At 44.9% G+C, this 20514-nt stretch overlaps 1 protein-coding gene across 1 annotated transcript in view; it reads left to right on the top strand.

The window, feature by feature from the left end:
- Window positions 1-605: 605 nt before the first annotated feature.
- The window catches only part of RESF1 (retroelement silencing factor 1), a 37860-nt gene continuing 17951 nt past the window's right edge, over window positions 606-20514 (top strand). The window contains exon 1 of the mRNA XM_080354332.1: window positions 606-693. The gene's annotated coding sequence lies outside the window, so the exon portion shown is untranslated. The remainder of the gene's footprint in view (window positions 694-20514) is intronic.

A 20514-nucleotide genomic window follows, 5' to 3' on the forward strand; every position in this document is an offset into this window, starting at 1 on the left:
TATTTTTTACTATAGAGCCTTTATATTTACCAGTTCCCCTAATTGTAGGCTGCCCTGTAAGTCCCAGTTGATCCTCAGCTCACGGTGGGGGATGAAAGACCTACTGTATTTTCCTTAGAAATTGTGATGTGCCCGGAGCTGGGAGCTGCGGGACTTCCCTGGGGCCTGAGAAGGCAGGCGGGGAGGAGGGGCTCGGTCTGGAGGGGTTTGAGAAACCGAAAGCCAAACTGGTCGCGCCGCACGGCTGCCCGTCAGCGACCCGGTGACACTGCAGGCAAACTTCTGCTCCCGCTTGCCGAACTCAGCGGCACCGCCCGGCCGCAGCGTTTGAACCGCGCAGCGTCTGAACCGCGCACCGCTGCCTGCGCGCCGCCTCCGGCCGGGCTGGCGGGGGCTACCCGGCTCCGGCTCTCAGCCCCAGCGGCCCCCGCACGGCCCAGCCGGGCCTGAGCAGAGCGGCGGGGATCGGCGCCAGCGGCCCTGCCTCCCCTCCGCTCCCCGCCCCGCGGGGGGTCCCGCCCCGGGGCGGGCCTTGGCGCTCCCCCCGCTGCCCCTGCCCGCCGGCGCTTCGGTAGCACCGGTGCGGTCGGTTCCTTTCGGGCTCTCAGGGGCACTAACGGCGCTGGCTCCGCCTCTGCGCGCGGAGCGACTCCCCGAGCGGCCGCGCCGGGCTCGGTGAGGACGGACCGGGAGGTGAGGGAAGGGGAGCGGGCGGCGGCGGGGGGAGGACCCGCGGCGGGGACCGTGCCTTCCTCAGCCCGCGGGGCCGGAGACACGGTGGTTGCGGAGAGGCGCCCTCCGGGCCCCCGAGCGGGCGGGGAGGAAGCGGTCGGCCCGCTGGGAAAGGCCGCGCCGCGCCTCCGGCGGCGATCGGGGTGGGTGGCGGAGCCGTTTCCTTGGGCCGGGCCGGTGAGGCTCTTCCCGGCTCCTCCCCGCGGTGGCGAGGGAGGCCGCGGGCGGAGCCGGCCGGGGTCGCCGGCAGGCTAGGGCCCTACAGGGCCACGGCGGTTTCCCGGGGCAGCCGCGGGTCTCTTAGGGCGGCAGGCGGGCCCGTCCTGGCGGGCACGGGCGGCGCTGGGCCGGGGTAGGTGGCGGGGAGCGGGCCAGGCAGACGACGCGCGGTGGCCGGCAGGCAGGTCTGTGTGTGGGGAGATGCTCCTGTCGCAGAGCCAGTTAACATCAATTAAGCGTCCAGCGAGCGGCCGGAGCAAGCAAAATGAGATCGGCAGGCGCGCTTTCCGGCCGAACTGTTTGCCTCCAGGGACATCCCCCGGCCCGATCACCTTCAGCAGGCTGTGGCAATCTAGGGCAATAAGTCTGAAATACATTGTTAGAAATTAAAAAAAAAAGTAGTAGATTTCAGAGTTGTGGGGAAGACCAGATGTTTTGAGTCTCCCGTGTTTAAGCTCTGTGATGGAAGTCTGGTGGTTTTTCTTATTTTGTTTTGTTTCAGTCTTTCAGGTGGGCATCACAAGGCCTGCGGTAAGGAGCTGATGCTTGGCTTTGTGTAAGAGGGACACCTGCAGCTGAATATTGTGGTTGAACCGGCAAACTTGTTTATATAACTAAAAAAAAAAAAAAAAAAAAGGTTTTCGGGAGGTATAGGTTTCTATTTCTGCTTAGAGTTGTCTGAGTAATGCAGTTGAAAGGATTAGCTAGCTTATTCCATCTACAAAGGCAGATGGAAAGGTGAGAAAAAAGGCAAGTACCCTATCAACACTTCTTTATCAACTTCCTTTGTATGCTCTGGGAAGTGTGCTTCATACACCCTTGGTATAGGTGAAAGCTGGAGTTATCAGCTAGCATGTGAGTGGGTTTTCCTAGCTCTGGGTGTGCTTCGGAAACCCATAGGAATGCTGGAGGTTGTTTTCCTAGAAGTTGTTATGAAGTTGACTCAACTCTTTCTAGGAGCTCTGCGGTAACATTGGGCCTTTCCCAGCTCTCTTAACTAGCCTCCTGGGACGACTTAAAAATGGAACAAAACAAACCAGTGCATCTTGAGTCTTAGTAAATATTTGCTAGCTCTTGCACCTAAGAATGATGGGACAAAACATCAAAAGCTCTTTAACTGGGCTCTTATCATCTGATTTCCTTGAATTAATCAGCTAGTGTCCCAAAACATTTAGGTAGACATTCCTGGCAGAGAAAGCAGACTTGTGTTAATGATCACTTTTATATTGTTGTCCACAAAATTAAATCCTTCACTCTTGATAGCAGTGCCAGTATCAAAGTTCCCCTGAGTCTCAAAGCAAAGCCTTAGCCAATGTGCTGAGGTAGTTCTGAAGGTGTCTGTCAGGAACTGTTAGTTCTGTCTTGCTGCAGTGATTTGGGTGGTGAGTTAAAGGATGAAGCCCTCTTCATAATTCAAGCTTAAACAATATTTTTGTCTTAGGAAATACTGTATTGTCTGATGTATTGTTCTGTATTGTTCTGGCAGAAAAACACATTACAGCATGCTTCATATCAAATCAGTTATGCATTGTTTTGGTTTCCAGCTTAATAATAACTAAAAGTGTTTATCCAGTTCATTATTCTGCTATGTGTTTAGAAGAACTTTTTGTCATCTTGGTTCTGCTTTCTACTTAAATCACAGATGCTTTTTCACTCCCCCCTTCCTACTATTCAACAAAAATAGTTGTAGATAAGTAAAAATATTCAGATCTGCAGGAGGCTGTCCTTCGATGGTGGCTTTTTAAAAGGCAGCAGGTTATGTAGCTTGCATGAGTTCTGCAGGCAAACATGTTAAGGGTACTAGAATATTTTTATATCTGTTTCTAAAAATTACACAAATGAATGTTTCCCAGCTCTTTTGTTTGCTCACCCCCCCCTTTTTTTTTTCTTTTTTTTTTTTTTTTTTTTTTTTTTTTTAGGAAAAATGATCAAAAGGGGCCTGTTGTATTTGCTTAGTTGCTTACTCTGATGGAGTAGAGGCCTGATGGTGCAGTTGGCCAGGTGAGGGTGTTAGCAATCAGGACACATAACCACAGGCGTAGTTATATGCAGTGCTTTATTTCAGCGCTGGGAAACCAGGGGTTCGCACCCAAAGCTGACTTCCCTGGTCAGTTTAAGTTACACAGTATTTATACAGTCCATTCACATACATATTCATATATTCATTAAGATACGTAACCGTTACTCAACATTGATTGCAACATCGATTGCAACATCTTGGAACTATTTTGATCATGTGCAGTGTCCTCTGGTGGTCTTTCAGGGGGTCTTCAGGATGAAGTAAGTAGTCTTCATCACTTCTGTCCCTTTCACCTTTGGGTACTGCACAGGCGTACTACTTCTATAGCTAGATAACTGCTGACTTGCTCAGCCTCCGGAGATACTGCATGTACTTCTCCTCACTCTATGCGTATTTAGGCTAAGATAAAGCTAGGTTGTTAAGATAAGAGTATACTCGAACACGATATGCTTGAACATCCTTTCAGGGACAGTTTACAAAACTGATTCATCCTTTCAGGAACATTTTGTAAAACTGGTTCTGTTACTAACAAGGGGATGTGCTCCTCAGGCAGTCTTCTTGCCAGGCCATTTGCCCATAACAGACCATCTGAGATGGCTAGTATGACCTTTGGAGCCACTGCCTGAGTCTGTTGGCTTTTGGCTGTGGGTTGCAAACAAAGGAAGTGGTTTCTCAAATTCTGTATGTATGGTGCTTGCTCAGCTTCATTTGCTGCAAACGGGAGCAGCGTGTCAGTGGGTTGGAGATGTGTGACTTTCGTCACAGTGTTTCTGGCTTCTCCTGGTCTTAATGCAATAATTAACCTGTTATTTTGATGTTGAGCCTTTCTTCTCTTTGTTGATGACTAATAATCAACATGTAAGGAACATTTAACGAAGAACACTTGTTTTTACATAACTGAGGACCTGTAACCTGACCCCAGCAGGGGCGAAGCACCGAGAGACTCTGAATTCTTAATGTAATACACAGTCTCTTCCCAGAATATGTACTGACACCTGTATATGTACCAATACCTGTATTGATAAGTTAATTTAGGGGGAAGAGTAGCCAAAGTACCAGGAATCCGTATCTTCAATAGATTGATTAGGGGAAGGGTATTGTGTGCATTGGGATAGTCTGTAAACCCTGAAGTACCCAACCAATGGGGAACAGGGGAGGGAAATTATGGGTGGGATTTTGGGGAGATATAAGCAGGGGCTTTTTGCCCTATTAGGTGTGCCTACCTTTAGGTAGAACACCTGATCTTGCAAAATTGTTATTAAAATATGCTTTGCTAAGAGATCCTGCCTGGGCCTATTATATTTGCAAAATAATTGTTTCCTACAAACAAACTGGCACAGGAGGGAGATGAATACTCGCCACCCCCTCATATAAAAGGGGGTAAGGGGAGGCAACTTGACTATCTTAATTCCTATAACAGCTCATGCTTTGCTGAGCCTGACTATGAAGGCTTGTGAGAAACTGTAGAGCCTGCTGGTGGCTCTTAAGAGGAGGGGGGAAGAAAAAACCCCACAATACACATACAAGGAAAAATGGTGAAAACATACATTTTGGTTGTTTGGTTGTTAGTGTTAGGTGATTGTTATTCTTTGCTTTTATGAGCTGATTCTGGGCACTAATGAAAGGAAGCTGTTGCTTCACAGCAAAATGGATTTCAAAATCTGCCAAGGGATGTTCTGCTGTATTATTAGTACTCAGGGACACTCGTCCAGTGATATTGTTGGTACAGGTCATTGCTGCTTCTGTAATAGTAGCACTTGCAGCTTAATGACTATTGTCTCTTCTAGGAGCAAAGACCGGTAAGGAGCTCCTGCTCTTCCAGTGGGTGCTACACATCTGTCTGAAGGGATACACAAGATTGCAGAAATAAGTGATTTTTTTTTTTAATTGGAAATATAGAAGCTATTTTATTATCTATAGTCTGGTTCATCCTGAAGCACCACAAGTACCAGCATCAGTGCAACTGAAGATGTCAGTGGCGGGCGGGGAAATGGATGTGGGGAAAATGTAAACTTTTCAACACGTCTTTGCCACTCCAGGTATTTCTATTCTATAGCTAATACTGTTACAACCACAGTTTTTCAAATGGTTCTACTACTTTTCCATTGCTGACAGGGAATGAGTTTTTTTCTCTTTAATTCATTTGATTGATGAGCACTACTAGGATCTTTCTGACTATTTTATGTGTCTTTGCTTAATCATGAGAGTTTAAGTTCTCAGCAGTTTTGAAATGGTAAAGGGCAGTGAAAATGTAAAACAAAAGTGTTTGAATTTCATACTTGGAGGAATTGCAAGGAAGGACAATTTAGTGAGTGGAAGTGTTAATGTAACTTACAGCATATAGGAAACTTGATAAATCAGCAGGGGAGAGAGGCATTATCACAGCTGTACTTTTTTATAAAAAACACTCCTTTGACGTTGAAGTTAGTAATATGTGTTATTATTGGTATAAATGGTCTCCATAAAATGTCAAAGAGCTCTTTGAGTATGTGCTGGTGAAAGATTACTGTTCTCCGTGACTGAAATTCAATTAACTTCTTAATTTGCACTTCAGCCGGTGTACTGGAAGTCTGCTATAAGGTCTTCTCCAGGCTGAACAACCCCAACTCTCTCAACTTGTCATCATAGGGGAGTTGTTCCAGCCTCTGAAAGTCTTGGTGGCCTTCCTCTGAACAAGGAGGTACTTATGCGAGTTGGAAAAATCATATGCAACAGCTACTTTTGGATCCTAACTAGCAGGCAGAGTTCAAACTGCTCATCTGTGAAGGGAGTTCCTCTGGAACCTGTGATATGTGCCTTAATTCCTCAGGCATTTCTCATTAGACGCTGACAAACATGCTGAGACAGTACTTGTCCATGTCAGCAATGGCTGTGCATGTTTATGATCTTGAATGGTCACCAACAGCAACTGGAGCTTTGAATTTGATGTTATATCTAGTTGTGGGTTTGTTAGTTTTGACTTTATTTTGTTCGTTGCTTATAATCATTCTGTATATCCAAGTTGAGCAAATAATGAAACAAATTATGTTGATCCAATATGTATAACATATGCAACCCACTGCAAATATTATTTTTGTGTGTTAAAAATTGCTTTCTCATGCTTATGACTATTAGTTAAAAGTGAACTTTCTTTTTCCCTTGAGGAATGTAAGCAATAAACGCTTGGTTAATGCCATCAAGGAATCAAATACTATCTTGAAGATTTCATTTTGTTCTGAACAGCGATGTCTCTTTTGCTGATGTTGGTACATTGCTTGATGTTGTGGAGACCTAGAATTTTAAAACTCGTGAAACATGGCTCTTCCAAATGCCTGGAGTCCATGGTGCTTAAAGAAAATTCACTTTTTATCTTTCAGAATAATCTGTTTGAGCTCAGTTTAGATGCTACTTATGACAAAATTAGATTCTTCTGTATCTAGCACTTCCAATTATTGGTATGTGGCATTGCGTTTATCTGTGTTATCTCATTCCTGGTGAGAAGAATGGCCTCTTTCCTGCTGCCATTTTGGCTGTGACTGCAATTCCCATTACTCTTGCAGCAATGTTGCTGGGTGTGATTCTGTAGCTGTAGGACTGTGGATCAGTTGCAGTGTCAAGGAGTGCTTTTTCTTTTTTTTTAGTTTTAAAATTGAATAATATAATGGTAATTCTTCAAGTTGTTATGAACTGCCTGCTACAGGAGACACAATTTTAGCACTATCTGAAGGGTATTAAACAATTCTGGGTAGTGTAGTGTGCAGAAGTCTCCATAGTGCAAGACACCCATGAGAATTATGAACCATTATCTTATATGTTGGAGAAAATTGACCAAAATTTTTAAGTTAGTAATTTTATTGACCAGTTTTGTGTACAGAACTGACACGTGAGTACAGGAGCATTGGGTCATGGACTTTGATACTGGTCTATTGTTGATTTAGTGCCTTTGAAATGAAGAAATAAACTTAACAGCAGAGTCAATTATACTGTTAAGCAGGCATTCTTTTATTAACAGCGCTGAGGATCATCCTCCATAAGTGCTCTGATGACTGGATGCTCTTGCATTGCTTATATTCACACAATTATTGCATATTCGTTACAAATTTTTGAAAATTTTAATGTAAAATATCTATATAAAGAAATAATTGATAAAGTTAGTTATAATTTATTAGTTTCTTACAACACATCTATTAATTACTAGTCAAACATAGGCTAAGCATTCTGCTTCTAAACAATGTATTACTTAATCTTCTGTTTCCCTCTTGCCATGCAGAAGGATCTAAAACTTGAAAAATATCCCCTTGTTTTGCATTTGCTTAAAAGCATTTATCTCATGTCAGCTGGTTAATGATGGGTATATCTTTTGTAATATAATCAGAGTATACATTAATTTAGCAGCTTCTCTTAATCTTTTGGGTTTCCCTCCTGCTCTGGCTAGTTCAGTGTGAAATCAAACTTGCAGACCCACGCACAATGGCAAAAATCCACTATGGCAAAATAGAAACACTATTATGTCCCTGTAGTTACTGGTGCTTGGACTTCCTGTACACCCCATGGTCTCTCCAGATGCTGACCTTTCCAGTCCTTTTCCAGTTGTTGGCACCCAGACTTTGCTTGCTTGACAGTCTCTCCAGCTGCTGTTGTGGAGACCTCCAAGCCCTTACTTGTCACGAGCTCCTTTTATTCTTCCTCTCTATTTCCATCTCTCATTGTTCTTACACATCCCCTTTTTCCCTACATTTGATCCTTTCCTTAAATGTTCCTTCAGTTTTGTATAGTCCTGAATTTGAGGTTTGTAACATAAGTATTAAAATTTCATTGATATGTCAGTCACTGCAAATGTGTGAGAAAGCAGCGGGAGAAACAGCAGACCAAGAGTTAAAAGAACGGACTGCTTTAGCAGTGAAGGAGCACCATTTCCAGGACACTGCAGCAATAAAATTGGGGAATGTGTTGAGTGTAAGGGTTTGTCAAAGGTGAGAGCATCTGCTTCATTAAGGTTATCAGCTCAAGGACTTTTTCAGTGAAAAAGGAGATAGTAAGGGGGAAGGAATAAACCAAATGTTTAGAGACACAAACTTGGCAGATAAACAATACTGGGCATAATAACAAGAAGTAAATGTCTTCAGCTATGTTAATTGAGTGTGTAGGATGTAAGAGTGTTTATTTCAGCAAGATTATTTGATCAAGGTCCCTGTCAAATGGGATTCTAGAGGAAAGAGGGAAGCAATAAACAAAACTTAGAGAGAAAAACCTGACAGGCAGATGTGAAGGAGACAGAAGAAACAAACAGTGTCATTCTTGCTAATTGATGAGCCATTGAGAAACTGTGGGCAAACCATGACTTTTAAACTGATTAGATTGAAAACCTTTGCATCCCAAGTGTGGGTGGAAGAGGATGTAAACTGTGGCTGGTCAGGAGGTCTGTCTGTCTGAGCCCTGGGCCTGATCCTTGCAGCCAGTCATGTCTTCTTGAGTCTGTCCCTAACTGTCTCTCTGTCCTTTGTGTGTGGATGCTGCAAGACTGCCAGCTACTGAGGAGCCCAGTCTGAGTTGATAACTGGACCAGCAAGTGGAGTCAGACTGGAGGTGTAGGCATCTCTGGGCCATGGTGTCAGCAACTGGAGTGAGAGGATGTCTCAGCATCAGTAATTGGAAGGACTGTCCCTCTTGGCATTGTCTCTACAGGTCCCACAGACTTTCTGTCCAGAGTGCCAGCTACTGGGGGTATTGGCATGAGTGGGTTTGTTGCCAGCAGCTGGGGTCAGACCTGCGGGTGCAGGCACCCCTGGACTGAAGTGTCAGCGATTGGAACGAGTGAGGTGCTCAATACTGGTGGATAGAGTGGGATGGTGGGTCACAGTGCACATGCTGGCTGCTGGTGGGGTTGTGTGGGACATGTCTTTCCCAAATTGGGTCTCTGGGGTTTGCCTGAATAATTTACTAGCAGGCCTCAAGGTGTCGGGTAGGAGACCCTGGGTCCAGACAGTGGTATCAGGTGGGCAGAGGGTCTATGCTGGTATTTGGAGGGAATCTGTGAGTGCAGACTGCTTATGAAATGTGTGTGAGTGCAGGCATCTGTTTGCTGGTGACCGTTAAGCTGGACAACCAGCAAGGAGAGGCCCTTTGAAGTGGGTAAGAGGGCCTGGGATCTGTGCAGTAGGGGTATTGGATGGGCCAAGGGACTGTGCTGGTTCCTAAAGAAACCAGGAATGTGTGTATGCTTGTGACCATAGAGAGTGTGGGTGTGTAAGTTTTAGAGAGACATTTAATTCTGACCAGCCAAAGAGGAGGAAAGGGACTTGTCTATACTTGCTTTTTTTTTGTGAGGCATATGTGAAGGTGTTGTTGAAGGCAGCATCTTGTCTGTGGCTGTTGGTGTGAGTGTCCTGTGTCTATCTCTGGAATACATGCCTGGCCTTGCTACTGGTTGTCACGGAGGCACCCCCAGGTTAGTTTAAGGGACAACAGGGTCCAAAACAACTTTTATTAAACCGGTGAGAAACAGGGTTTTAGCACTCCAAAGCGACTTAAATAAAGGTTCAGGTATCAGTTGAGGAAAATTATTAAGGGGCAGCAACTAATACAACAGGCGGTCCACAATGTGCATGCACGTGGCTTCACTCAAAACAATGCCGGAGCCGCTCCTGAGTCCCGGATAAGTACACACTTGCCTGAACACAGTGCGGGATTATTTTTAAAGAGATACCTGTACTCGTAGTGAGTACGGGAAGTGTACACTCGCGATTCCGCGAGGGTAAATTTATAATACACTCCCAATCCTGCGAGGGTTAATTTACTTACACGTGCAAGTGTGTATGGAATATTACACGTGCTTATGTGGAAGCACAGGAGGAAAATACACTCGCGATTCTGCGAGGAAATAATTTATACCCGTGCTCGTATTGAGCACAGAAAGTTACACGTGCAAATGTGCACGGAAAGTACATGTGCTTGTATTAAGCATGGAAAGTACGCGTGCAAATGTGCACGGAAAGTTACATATGCGAATGTGCACGGAAGGAAAATACACCCGCAATTCTTCGAGGATTAATTTTACATGAGCTCATATGGAGCATGGAAAGTTACACGTGCAAATGTGCACGGAAAGTATAAATACACTTGCAATTCTGCGAGAAGTTTTACTCGCACCCGTGTCGGCGAGGCAAGCGCAGTCTCCATCCTGGGGAGGGGGGCTCTCGGCGGCAGCATCTTGCTCGTGCTCTGAGAGACCCGCACATGGGCAGAGTCTCGACGAGAGTCCCGTTTTTATGGCTTCCGATCAGATCTGACTGTAGGCATTCTAGAAGCTTCTCTGCTCCCCCACACTGGCTGTGGGTGCCCCTGAAGCCTCCAAACATCCCCCACACTGTCCGCAGGCGCCCAGCGGCTCACTGGCGCCTCAGCACTCCCCTCTCCTAATGGCCCTGGCCAGGGTGCTCTGGGGCCAAACAAAAGAAGCTGTTGGCCTCAAACAGCAGAGAGAGGGAGATGTGCCCACTCCTTCCATACTGAAGGAGGAGGGGGGAGAGAGGGGAGGTTGCATTCTGCCACACTGGTCAAACACACAAACAGGAAAGCAGCAGCACAGCTGTGTCCAGCAGCCTGCGATGGAGACACCTGGGTTTCCAGCCTTGGAGACAGACTGGGCTCCAGCCTTGGGGCAGGAGGAACCACCAGGCCACAGAGCTGCTGGAGGTGGTCAGTTACAGCGTCTCTTAACAAGCACTGGACTTGTGTTAATGAGGTAATTTGAAGAGGATAATTTTGATGGGTTTTGTTTTAATGACTGTTGCTTGAACTGAAAAATCTCATGTCCTGTTTCTTCATGTGTTCTGAAGAGGTCCTGTTTGTTCCAAGTGCCCTTCCCACTGTGCTAGATTTGCATCCTGAGGACAGAATCACAGAATGGTTGGGGTTGGAAGGGACCTCTGGAGATCATCTGTCCAACCCACTTGCTAAAGCAGGTTCACCTAGAGCAGATGCATCTAGGTGGGTTTTGAATGAATTGTCTTCACTTAAGAAAAAACTGAATGACCCAAACCAAACAACCTGATCTCCAGCCTTCCAGTTAAATGAACTGAGGAAAATGAGAGTTTTTGGTGTGTGCATACATACTCTTTCCTTGGATCACATGCCTGGTTGATTCGGGCCATCTTGTACCCCAGGTGCAAGTCTGCCAGGCTACTCTAACCTTTCTGTAACCTTTACTGTATGTCAAACATACTGAATTAATTATAAATGCTTTTGTTTAACTGAGACTGACTGTTAGAAGTCCAAAAGCAGAAACAAGGGAGAAAAGTTTTGCTGGCCTGCAGCTGAACTTTAGTTCTTTCAGTTCTTGGAAGTTTGTGTTTGCTGAAGGCCATGTTCTGAAGGGGTAGGCAACTGTGGTAGTGCAGCCCTGCTTCAGGCTACTGTGAGATAAGCCTTACAAGCTTGGGAAGATCTCCCATTGTTCTGTTATGTTGATTACAATTGTAGTGGCCTGGGGCTGGGGTGTCAGGCACTCCCTGGCCACACCTGGGCCATCTGCTGCCTGAATTGTATACGGAATGACTCAGCACCAGTTGTGGTCAGAATGGAAAATACCAACCAAAGGCAATCATCTTGACACCCTAGAGATTGTGATCCAAAGTGAGACCTTTTGGAACTCTGTGGGACTGCAGTGAGCTGTGTGACCCATTTTCTCCCCCTGAGCTGGGATACCTGCCAGGGTAGGTTTTGTGAGGATTGAAAGATCATGTGTTGACTGTTCCATAAGGACTCAAAGGCCTGATTTTGCCAGGTTCACCCACCGTCTGTTGATGAATGGCAGCACACAGAGTAATTCATGATATTCACAAAATGGGAAATTTTAATAATAGGTTAACCTGTTTATGAATGTGCAGATTGATTTAGGACTGTTTATCTGTGTGTGTGATTTGTTTTAACCTCTATCTGTATGTACAATTTGATTGAGAAAACTGTGCAGTCTTTATGAACTGTACCATTCTTGAATTGTTAACTGTGTCACTATTTTGATTGTAACAAAATGGTTCCATTAAATTGCTCTCTTAAATTGGCTGATGATTAAGTACTATTAAGAATTATACAGCCTAATCTTGTGATGTGTCTCAAAAATATTAATAAATCCTAAATTGCTACTAAGCCAAAGCCATGTAAAAAAACATATTTGTGACACAAACAACCAAGATTAGAAGGGCTGATGTGTTGAAATATGTGTGTTTAGAGTTTTGGTCAATAAAAGGAAGCTTTTAATAATGAACAAGAATACTTTAAAACTGTTATGAGTGCCTCATTTACAGTTGTCACAGGGGAGATTCACACTGCCTAAAAAACCACCACCAAAAGTAGCAGCAAAAGTCATCTTATTGAATTAAGATGTTATAAAAGTGAGGCTTAAGAAAGTCCAATCTATTATGTACTGTACAGGGGATATAATAGTAATTCAAAAATACCAACACAAGTAATTCCCTGTGATATGAGGTTATATGTGTTATTGATCTCTTGCCAAAGATCTGCAGTTGGTAAGGGATCTCTCAACCTTGAGGAGTAACCTTGGGAGGCATCCCAACTCAAGGTCACTGCCATGCAGCCAGCCGCTTAGCAGGGAGAGTTCAAAAAGGCTCCCTCAGGCTGTCGTATTTATGGAATAAAGTGGTTGGGTTGTAGTCAAATTGCATACAATGGAAAAGGCAAGCATTGAACTCCTTGTACCCACAACTTCATTTGTGCCTTTACAAATTAGCCTTGGAAGAAGCACTTGCTATTCATGTGTTAATCGCATGGTTGGTGTTTTGATTTCCTAGCTCATATGCATCAAACTTCACCGTGTCACCTTGTTCCTTTGTGGATTTTCAAAGAACAAGTTGGAACCAGATAAGTTCTTGACCTGGTAATGGCCTAGACCTTCATTTCCTTTGGGAGCCTGAACCAAACTATCACTAATTTAGTCAAGGAGTTGAATGTATCCATCAAACCCCACTGTGTGGCTACAGTCAATCCATTTTATCAGCTCACAGAGTAATAGTACAGTTATCTATTTTCTGTCATAAATATGCAACATATTGCAGATCAGTGGTAAGGGTACAATAAATTGATAACTTGCTTAACTTAAGCATTACAATTAATGCTAATTATATACCATTGCACAGTCAGTCAGTTGATTGCATATCTTCTACATGTTGGATTAGCATAATTTGTTTCATTATTTGCTCAGCTTGGATATACAGAATTATTATAAACAATAAACACAATAAAGTCAAAACTAACAAACCCACAACTAGATGTAACATCAAATTCAAAGCTCCAGTTGCTGTTGGTGACCATTCAAGATCATAAACATGCACAGCCATTGCTGACATGGACAAGTACTGTCTTAGCATGTTCGTTAGCGTCTAATGAAAAATGCCAGAGTCCCCCAGGGAATTAAGGCACTTATCAGAGGTTCCAGAGGAACTCCCTTCACACATGAGCCCTGTCCTGGACCAGGGATGTTTCAGTGTTTACTTATTGTTGTCCTGTGTTTCTCTGCCAGGCCTGTTGTCAGTGATCCATGGGATGGGTCACAGATCCATCTGGATGTAAAGCTGGAGATAGGGTGGGTTCATTCAGTAGTAGCATCTCCTATAGTCAATGTATAAGGAACAGCTAAGTCTGTGTTTGTTTCATACATAAAGTTTAACTAGGGCTGCCAGGCTTGTAGGTGTGATTTTGTGTCAGTGACATTATTTCAGGCAACTGTTGAATTTCAGCAGGTGGAATTCTGCTGAGTTCAGTCTATATACACTGGTTTGCAGTGTTAACTCTGCCTATTAGTTAGGATCCAGAAATAGCTGTTGCGTCTGACTTTTGCTGATCGCATCAGTACTGCCTTGTCCAGAGAAGGGCCACAAAGATTATCAGGGAACTGGAACACCTCCCATGTGAAGACAGGCTGAGAGAGCTGGAGTTGTTTAGCTTAGAGAAAGCTCCAGAGAGACCCTATAACAGCCTTCCAGTTCTTAAAGGGGACCTACTAGGAAACTGGGGCTGGAGTCTTTTGTCAGAGAGTGTTGTGACAGGACAAGGCATAATGGCTTTAAACTAAAAGAGGTTAGATTTAGATTAGATATTAAGAAGAAATTCTTCACTGTGATCATGATGACACAGTGGAACAAGCTGCCCAAAGAAGCTGTGGATGCTTCATCCCTGGAAGCATTCAAGGCCAGGTTGGATGAGGCTTTTTGAACAACCTGATCTTGTGGAAGGTGTCCCTGCCCATGGCAGGAGGCTTGGAACTAGATGGTCTTTAAGGTCCATTCTAACCTAAACTATTCTGTGATTCTATTCTATACTTCAGTAACGATGGGGGATGGAGTTGAGGGTGAGTTCGGAACAATAGTTGGAGCATTGGTTGTGGTGAGGTCAGGAAGGGAAATACCAGTGGGACTCAGACAAGAGAATAGTATTAAACTTAGTGATTAACACCTTAAACTAAAGGCACACAATGTCAACTGAGTGGGAAAGCTATAAAGGACTGTCACGGAGGCACCCTAAAGTTAGTTTAGATGGACAACAAGGTCCAAAACAAACTTGTATTCGGTAAAAAAAATGCAACAGATTAACCGGTCGAAGATGGGGTTTTAGCTCTCCAATAGTGACATAAATACAGGTGTGAGTGTCAGTCGAGGTAATTATTAAAGGTGCAGCAAATAATAACAATGGAGATCCACGGTGTGCATACACGTGGCTCGCCAAAAACAATGCCAGAGCCGTCCCTGACTCCAGGAAGAGTATACACTTGCCTGAATCTGGCAAGGAATTATTAAAGAAAATACACGTGCTTATATTGAAGCACGGAGTAAGCACTCGCGATCCTGTGAGGAATTCAAGAAAATTTTGTCACTCACTCACGTGGCTTGGTGAGGGGGGGCGGAATCCCAGTCCCAGAAGGTTATCTTAGGCAGCCATTCTGCCTAAGGGGAAGGGCTCTCGGCCACAGCATCTGGCTCGTGTTCCAAGAGGTCCACGCAAGGGGTGGAGCCTTGACGAGAATCCCGTTTTATATAGCCTGATCAGATCTGACTGTAGGCATTCCAGAAGCTTCTCTGCACTCCCACTCTGGCTGTGGGGTGTCCTGAAACTTCTAAGCACCCCCACTCTGGCTGTGTATGCCCAGTGGCTCCATGGCACTTCTGTGCCCCCACTCCTTCTCTCTCTTAACGACCCTGATCAACGTGTTAAAACAAAAGAAGCTGTTAACCCCATTGCAGGAGAGGGCGGGGGGGATGTGTCTGCACCTTCCACGTCAAAGAAAGGGAGGGGGAGAGAGGAGGGGTGTGCATCTGCCACAAGGGACACTTCACTAAAGGGTTGGTACAGACACATGGCACACTGATTGCTGGACCAGTTTAATGTCTGTTAGTATTTCCGTAGTGCTGCCTGTGGGTAGCTAATTGCTGAAAGAGATCAGTTCTTCCCCACTGGGAACTGTGTCACAGGCCTGTGTGAACTTTTGTGCCATGTCTAAGGGAAGACGTATTTCATAGCATGCTGCAACTTTGACTAAGGCTTTAGTAGCAGGAAGACCCCAATGTTTGTGCAACCAGAGAGCTACCACAGTGGTTCTGTGGTCCAGATTGGAGACTGGGGCTGAAGTTTCCTCATTTTCATCTGCTACAATTGGCCTGTGATTGGGTTTACCACAGGTGTCAGTGTTTGCCACCATTGCCACCCTTCTGATCACAGCAGTTACATCAGCTTGGGCATTGCAAAAGGCATTGGACACGGGTTTAGCAAGGTGGGAATCAGCATGGCTGACAGCCAAAGAACATGAGTGGGCATAGTCCTGTATTTATTCACAAAGAAGGTGGCCCCAAATATCCCCAGAATGGGTGTTGAAGAAGTGTGCTTTCCAAGAGGGAAGCCAGTGGGTGCACCCTGCAAAAACAGCCTGAGAGCCACTGTAGACCTGGTCAACAGAGGAGCGAATGACTAAGTAAAGGGTCAAGAGTTCAGCCTTCTCTGTGCTGTCGTGGCAATCAGGTCTAACAGCTTGGTCATCTCCAGTGGCATGCCCAAACCAGGGATTATGGTGAAGGATTGTGGAGGCTTCAGTAAACGAGCCATCCTTCTGTGGTGTGTTGAAAGGATAGGCTTCTGTAATAGGTGAGTCTGATGGATTGCTTACAGCTGAAGGAGAAGGAGGTGAAAATAGTATGGTTGGGGCCTAAAGGTTGGATTCTGATAGCAGAGAAAGCAGGAACCCAATGCTGAGTGGTAATGGGTTGCACACATCCTTCAGGGAAAGTAAAGTGTGAAGGACACTGCAAAGAATAGGTTGTAAAACCATCCAGTGTAAGAAGGCAATCCACAAGGGCTTTGTCAATATCAGAAAGGACAAGTAAGGTGGTATGTAAAGCACAATGCCATTCCCTATCTGAGGCTTGCACATCTTGCTGCCCTTTGCTGTCTCAAGGAATTGATTTAGGGGTAGACTGTGCCAGACCTTGTGTTCTCGTCCACCAGTAGGAGTGAGGGGTCCCAAATACCAATATTGTTGAATACTTCTAGGAGAAGGGTTTGGGCCTCATGTTCCAGTCTCAGGTGAAATGTATGCACAGCAAGGAATAGAGAGGATGGGCTAGCTGACTAAAACCCAGGCCTGTCACAACAGAGGTGTAAAGAGCCCAGTAGACTTTAATGTTTGCATTTGGAGGAGGGAATATGTTGAGTAAAGGAAATGTTGCAAAACACTTTCAGGAATACCTTTGGTATGTGCACACAAGAAAACTCCTTTAAAAAGAATCCGAACACCTTACATTCTGGGCATGACCCTGGCATTTACCAGGAGGAATATAAGGTTCCTGGTGATCTTTGAGTGCTGAAATTTGAGATCATAACTTGTGCAACAGATTGCCATCTATGTCTGCCTAATGAAATATCATCAGTATACTGGTGGTGAGAGACATAAAGAGTGGGAGAAGTTTCAGCTAACGTTGACCAGTAATTGTAAGGCTACAGCAAAAGTCTTGAGGCAAATGAGTAAAGGTATAATGAATGCCATTCCAAGTACAAGCAAAGTGAGCTTGGTTGTGCAAGTGGGTGGGACACTGGAAGAAAATGTCTTTAATGTCCAAACTCCCTATGCAATTGGTAAAGAGGAATTGATGACTTCAGCAGCTATTGGGACTGCAGCATGAGACAGAGAGGAACAGAGTTTATGCCTTGGTAGTCACTGGTCAGATGTCGGAACCTGCTGGGTTTGTGCGCTGACTGGATGGGGCTGTTAAAAGGGGAGCTGGATGCAAGTGAATACTGCCTATTTTTCTAGTTCTGTGAGAAGGGAGATAATGAGTTTTGGGGCTTGCGGGTTCATGAGCTGTTAACAGCACGGGTCATTGGAGGTGGAGGGTGCTTCTCAGAATACCCAAATGAGTTTTGGTTCAGAAGTATCAGGAGAAGTACCTTCCCTTGCGCATCATGAAAGGCCTGGTGTCTGAGTAGTTCCATATGTGGAAGTAAAATAGCTATTGCCTCATAGGCCTTTGCAGGCCTCTCTAGTTAAGAAATATCTGCAGCGTTACCTAATGGACTCACTGTGTGTGACCCAAATATTGAAGTGACACTCGTAGAAGGAAGTACTGTCTGGAGTAATCCATATGTTACCATTTTTGTGGTAATTTACTACATTCTGCTTACCTGATACATAGCTGTAGTTCTGTGAAAAACAAGTTGTGTAACCCAGAAGTATATAAACTCTGTCACTGCCCCAGCTGGGTTAGAGTTTGTGCCAGCAGAGGCTGCCACTCTGCTGCTCTGTGTTGTCCTTTGTAGCTACGGTAATGCACTGTTGCTGTTCTGACCTGAATAGAATTGTGTTTTGGTTATTCTGCAATGGATGTTAGAACCTCCAAAAAACTTCAGATCCTTAGGCCATCTGTTTCTTAGGGAAATTGCACTTGACTATGGGAAAGGGTGGAAGGGGCTCCTGTGAACACATCAACTGCTGCAGAGGGTAAGGGAAGTGGTCCCCTCCAGTGTGCTCAACTGAAGGCAGAATTTTGAGTGCCCATGAGGACAAATGATAGCATCCTTGGTGGTGTCTGCCTCTGGATGGGAAGTCCCTGTAAGCTGTACCCTCTGTGCCACCTGAGAAGGATCAGCAGGTTCTGACCAGTTCCCCTGGGGTGCTAATTATATGTCTGACAAGTCTGGGTAACCAAGGGCTGGAGGTTTTCTAGTTTCCAGCTGATGAGCTGGCAGGAGGTACACTAGGGGCCCTTGCTAAGGCTCTGGTGGGAAAAGTTGTGGCATGGTGGGTTTTGTTGGCAAAAGCCAGTAAAACAGATGTTGGGACTCTGTGGACTGCCTGTTTGGGAATGCACAGGGCCAAACAGGCTTTCCATGCTTCAAGGTCAGGGCCCTTTTGCACAAGCTTAGGGGGATTTTTAACTGGACACAAGGGCATTTGGTAGTAACTATAGCTGCAGAGGTGGGAGGATGACAGAATGAGCATAACATGAATCAGCTTTGCTAATGGTTGGGACCATGTGTCACTGGGGACTGCCTGTAAATCTAGTGCTGATCGATGTTAATGGGCTCTGAGTAGACCAGGACCTTTTTTGACTAGTGGGTGCTGCTGGGCATCAAAGGGATGGCAACCTAATAGGGCTTTGTCTGGCACAGGGGCTACATCTAAAGTGTGTTTGATAACCAACTTACCTGCGCTTAATGCCAAATCTATGAGACTGGCCCAGTTGGTGGGCCTCAGTCATCTTGGGGCCTTTACCTTTGAGCACGCACTAGCGATGACTGAAAGACAGAGTATGTATTTTTCACTGAAGTTTGTAGTTGGATTCTAGACCCTAGAGGAGCATCCAGGCTTCTGATTCTGAAATTCAGATTATATCCCCCCCATCATGTGACATATTTGCAAGACAGGTTAAATAAACCACAGTAACAGATTTGTGAATCTGCTTGATTTGGCTAAGTCTATGCCTGTGAAAGAGCACACAGAAACACAGTTGCAATGCCGCCATTAGCATCCATTAGCATTAGCAGTTTTAATTGTTCATGTGATTTGTAAGTCCTGTCAGGACACACAATTTTCTGAAGTCAAGTTGGACTGAATATTTCTGCCCCAATTGTCTTGATCAATATATAAAGCTTTATGTATTTTTGTTTCAAAAACTCCCTTCTTGGCATCTTCCAGCCACCTGTCAAGTTTTTCTTGGGCAGGTACTATTGCCACAGGGGTCATGTGGCCTTCTCATTTCTCCACAGTCAGGTGAAGACTTCTAACACAGGCCATGGCAAGAGTCTTATCTATCCCAGCCCAAATGTCCTGCTGGGCTTGAGATATTAATTTCTGTAAGGACACAACTTGGCCTTCCACTGCATTTGAGTGGTGCTCAGTGTTTCTAAGACCATGAGCTAAGGGAAACAGGCAGGGTAACTTTCTCTTCATGTGGTCATCTTTCTGACTTTCTCTAATGAAAGAAGGGAACGGGTAGTTGCCTCCATAAGAGCATCTGATGCCCACAGGTGGGTCAAGGCCTCAGAACATTTCAGGCACTTGCTGCGAGACTGGGGCCAATCAGGGTGCCATGTACTGCATCCCTCTGACAATGGAGCGGAGGGGCTTGAGGCATCCTGGTCGAGTTAGATTCAAGATACAGTAACTGAGACCGTACTAACAGCTTTAGGGATAAAAAAATTGTCTCAATTAGCAATACAGTAACAAGTTTCAATCAGTAGTACACTTATCTGGGTCAAAATAATTTTAAATCCAGTAATTCAGTAATACTGGGTGTAAGGAACATTTAATGAGGAACTGTTGTTTTTACATAACCGAGGACCTGTAACCTGACCCCAGCAGGGGGGAAGGACCGAGAGACTCTGAATTCTTAATGTAATACAGTCTCTTCCCAGAATATGTACTGACACCTGTATATGTACCAATACTTGTACTGTTAAGTTAATTTAGGGGGAAGAGTAGCCAAAGTACCAGGAATCCGTATCATCAATAGATTGATTAGGGGAAGGGTATTGTGTGCGTTGGGATAGTCTGTAAATCCTGAAGTACCCAACCAATGGGAACAGGGGAGGGAAATTGTGGGTGGGATTTTGGGGAGATATAAGCAGGGGCTTTTTGCCCTATTAGGTGTGCCTACCTTTAGGTAGAACACCTGGTCTTGCAAAATCGTTATTAAAATATGTTTTGCTTAGAGATCCTGCCTGGGCCTATTATATTTGCAAAATAATTGTTTCCTACACTGGGCTAAACTTAATTCAATAAATCAAATTTAATAAAAAACTTAATATTGGGGTCTGCAAAGACTTGCATGAGCATGGTTGTCAAGCAAGACAGCAGGAAGTAGGACAGGGCTTCTTCAGATAAGCAACTTGACCAGCCAACAGGCCTGAGGAATCAGAAATTTTCTGGTCAGACTGTCTAGCTTTTATTGTTGAGTCACAAAGGTACTATCTGGACTTGCTGACCTGTCATCACATCCCACCTCTGCTCCCTTCTGTGCTGCTTCTTTCCCTTGTGTGCACAGAAATACCATATAATACATAGT

This window comes from Nesoenas mayeri (genome assembly GCF_963082525.1).
Source record: "Nesoenas mayeri genome assembly, chromosome: 1".
Taxonomy (NCBI): Eukaryota; Metazoa; Chordata; class Aves; order Columbiformes; family Columbidae; genus Nesoenas; species Nesoenas mayeri.